The sequence below is a fragment of the Oryzias melastigma genome, linkage group LG17 (genome assembly GCF_002922805.2).
Source record: "Oryzias melastigma strain HK-1 linkage group LG17, ASM292280v2, whole genome shotgun sequence".
Taxonomy (NCBI): domain Eukaryota; kingdom Metazoa; phylum Chordata; class Actinopteri; order Beloniformes; family Adrianichthyidae; genus Oryzias; species Oryzias melastigma.
Window position 1 is genome coordinate 6,096,479 of NC_050528.1, and position 4,350 is coordinate 6,100,828.

The 4,350-nt window shown below is 36.0% G+C and overlaps 1 protein-coding gene across 3 annotated transcripts in view; it reads right to left on the bottom strand.

Moving 5' to 3' along the window:
- sntg1 (syntrophin, gamma 1) overlaps positions 1-4,350 on the bottom strand; it is a 187,382-nt gene that overhangs the window by 43,016 nt on the left and 140,016 nt on the right. The gene's annotated exons all lie outside the window — the stretch shown is intronic.

Here is a 4,350-nt window from a genome sequence, read left to right on the forward strand (position 1 = left end):
TGAAAAAAGATAAAATTAGCCAAAATTAGCCAAAATAGCTAGGATGTAGCTGAAGTATTAGCTAAACAAAAAAAGCCTGAAAAACAGAAAAAAAGCCAAACGTTACCAAAATAACTAGCATGTAGCTGAAATATTAGCTAAACTAAAAAAAAGCCTAAAAAACAGAAAAAAGCAAAAATTAGCCAAAACAGCTAGCATTTAGCTGAAATATTAGTTAAACCCAAAAATGGGAAAAAACAAAACAAAACTGAAAAAAACTAAATAGGCTAAAACAGCTAGCATGTAGCTGAAGTATTAGCTAAACTCCAAAACAGCCTAATAATAGTCCAAAAGCTAGCAGAATGCCAATTTTTTTACTTTAAAACCATCACTTTTAAACATAGCCTAATTATGAATAGCAAAAAGGCAGGAATTTTATTTCAAAATAAAACAAATGAAACATCAAATAACTTTCAATATTTTACTCTCCATGAAAATACATTTTGTCAAAATTAAACAAGTTAAAAATAAGCGCAATATAACATTGGGTCATTGATAACAATAAAATGATCTGGAGGGCCGGATACAATTACCGGGAGGACTTTGACACATGTACCTCAGGGGATAAGTGACATGTGGAGGACAAATGTCACACACAGGTGACTTTAAATGCATTTGATTAAATAAATACGAGAGCAGAAAAAGTAGAAACACAATAGGGTTAGCCTCCTGACAAACTGTAGTCACTCCATGATGTAGATCGTTTTTTCCCAGAAGACTGAAGCCTAATTCAATTAACATCAAGGAAGTTTTCTTCTGCATTACAGTCATGATTTAAAAATCAGTAGAGGGAAAAACAAAAGCATCAATGACGAACCGTGAAAGACATAACCAAAGGAATTGTGCACACTTCATGCTGCAGCTACTCTGATCTATTGTGGGAAAAGCAGGCCGCTTCATTTTCACCTTTAACAACCATTTAGAGGAGGACGCTCCTCCGTGATTGAAGACACTTAACAGAGCCATTCTCCATCCTCCAGTGGTCCCCTCTGAAGTTACTGTACCAGCCGCTCATTCTCTCCAAACATTTTCCTTCCTCTACGCACCTATAGATTCTGATAATGACTCGACATATTCAAGAGGCAAATATGTGCGGTCATGTGTCCCTGAACTCGGTCGAAGCTTTGAGTCGTGCAACAAGAAAATGCTGCGGAGTACATGAGCAAATATGTAGCAGAAAGGGTAAAAAATGGAAGCTTTTATGGAATACAATGTCAAAATCACACCTCCTCACGAGCAGAGGAAAAAAAAATATATCCAAACTTTATTTAAATCCAACAAAGATGACAATTCCCAGAGCCCCACCCCTAAAAAAAAGCCCCAAATGTCCTCTGTAGATACCAAAAGTAATTCGTTCTGAAATATTGTTGGTAGTTAAAAGGATAATACTGAGAAAATAATCAATTTGTTAAAAAAAAATTCTGTTAGTGTGTTTTTGGCGGTTTTAACGTGTTCTTCTGGCATTTCTCTGACATTCAAATAAATAAAAAATAAGAATCAGGAGAAAACAACAAGATATTGTAGACCTAAAAAATACGCTGGGCAGTAACAAGCTCCCTAGATTCTAGACTAGATTCATGTACGTCTTTGTTTTCCAAGTCTGAGCTGACTAGAGGTGTGTATCGGCGAGAGTCTGGCAACACGATACATATCGCGATACACGTTACGATACATATTGCGATACACGTCACGATACATATTGCGATACACATCACGATACATATCGCGATACACGTCACGATTCATATCGCGATACACGTCACGATACATATGGCGATACACGTCATGATACATATGGTGATACACGTCACGATTTATATCGTGATACATATAGCGATACACACGTCACGATACATATCGCGATACACATCATGATACATATGGCGATACACGTCACGATACATATCGCGATACACATCATGATACATATGGCGATACACGTCACGATACATATCGCGATACACGTCACGACACATATCGCAATATAATCCCAAACAGTAATAGGCTCAATGTTTTTTACTTGATATTTATATTTTACTTTGTTTTAATTGTGACTTTACCTGAATATTAATACACCTCTCACATGTATAATTGTGAAATACGTTTTATTATATTTTCAGATCACATACAAGATGGCGCCCAAACAAATCTCTAGAGGGAAGTTGAAATTTCGCAACTTCTGCCGGTTGTGCTGCTGAAATTTGGACAAGATTCCACACAGCCAGGTCAGCCCACCGGGTCCGTAACGCTCAGTGTGCTGTGCTGCCAACTAGTGGGAGAACAAAAGTAAGACTACATATTTGTTTATAATTAATTAATTAAATACCACCTTGGCAGCATCTGAAATTGATACCAGTATCACCAAATGAAGTATGGTGATATTTCACTGAATCAATATTTTTGATACCCTTAGAGCTGACATTTGGCTTTAAAGGGTAACCAAACCCTAAATCAACTTTTTATGGCGTTTGATCTCTATAAATAGAGCTTTAAAAGTCCTGTCTCTTGGTCTTTGTCAAATTTTTGATAAATTAAAATAAACTTGTTTAATTCTTGAAAATATAGTCAAAAACAGCCTGTGTGCTGCCCCTACAGGTTGAGTCGAGATATTACAGTTGAATTTTGTGATTGGTCAAACCATGTTAATTTCAGAAGTCTGACGTCATGATCTGCAGCTCCAGTAATGATAACAGTCCTGCCCCCAAGCCCCGCCCCTCTGACTGGATTTTCAAATGTCGGCTGTGGGTGGAGTCAGCCTCCAACTTCCCTGTTTGGTCACCCTTTAAACCGTACTACTTGACAGCTCCTAAAATGCTCGCAATTTTTGTTGAAGTGGTAGTTTATGTTGGAGGTTTGAGGGACCGTAAGCATGTAAACAAAGAGCTCTCAGCAACAGGGAGGCAAAGGGGGGGCGGGGTTGCCCCGCGAACAACAGTCCCGCCCACACCCCAGAGGTGGATTTCTAATGAACTACCACCAGAAACTAATTAAAAAAAACAACACTTTAAAAAAGTATAAACAAAATAAAAAAAAGACCAATAGGAATTCTGTTCAAATAGACTAAAAGATGATCCTTAAAAACTGCCCAAAATTCAGCAATATCTATAGGTCACCTTTATCCTCACTTTGTTGTCACATAAACTAAACGGTTTGCGTTGAAAGATTCATAAATAACCACGGACAACCTCCTCTTTACCTAAATAAGATAAAACTAACTCAACCACAAGAAACATCCACAAATTTAAACTGTATGTATTTGAGTGAGATGGAAACAGAAAACAATAAGAAAATAATACATTCATGGCTGCCTAATAGTTTATAGTTATCTTGATTTTTGTCTTAAATTTAAAGCTTTACTCACACCGGCAGCAGATAAAAGAAACCAGAAAAGCTATTTTTAAAAGACTGATTTCAGATGTCACTCTGCATCAGTGATGTCCATAACAGACAGCAGCAGCTAACTCAATCTGAGCTTGTAAAAATAACGGAGTTATCGGAGGGGCACATGTGGTTGTAATGAATAATGCTTTCTATTTAAGTGACTCATTTCCTACATTTTTGGTTTTTTATTCTATGATTTATGTGAAATCTTTCCATCTTTTTGACTGAATTCAGTTCTTTTCCCTGCATGCTGTTAGCTTGGACTTCACACGTTTCTCTTTTGGAGATGCTGTCAGACTAAAAGCTCGGAGAGTCGAACCATAATTATGATTAATCAAACGGGGATATTTTACAGCAGCCAAACTGAAGGACAGACCCCGGCCTAATCGGACTTTTGATTGAGTGTTAGTTGGACAAACTGTCATAAGAAAATTAAAATATTTAACCGTACGTTTATTGTAATTCTTCCATGATTTTTCCTGATAATTTTTAGCTGGTATTTTGTGAATCTACATTTCTTGCAACAATCAGGCCAATTATTCATGAAATTTGTGAAGAAATTAGATTAATTCACAAAGAAACAGCTTTAAATGACTGACGAAGACATAAAAGCAGAAAGAATAAATCATAGTTATTCCACTGCTGATGATTATTAATAAATTAATCAATTTATGATCTATACTAGAGCTTAAGCAAAGTAAAAAAGTAGGGCTGAGTATTTCCAATAATCACCAGAATCAATTCGATTTCCTACACTGAATCGATTCAATTAACGATTTTTTTTTTAATTCATGTGATTGTCAATCATTTTTATAGTAAAAACAAAAATATTTTTCCTAAACATATAAATAAACCAAACCAATAAAATGCTTATCTTGAGCTCATCATGAACAGAGAAGGTAATGAAAACGTTACATTTTCATTACACGG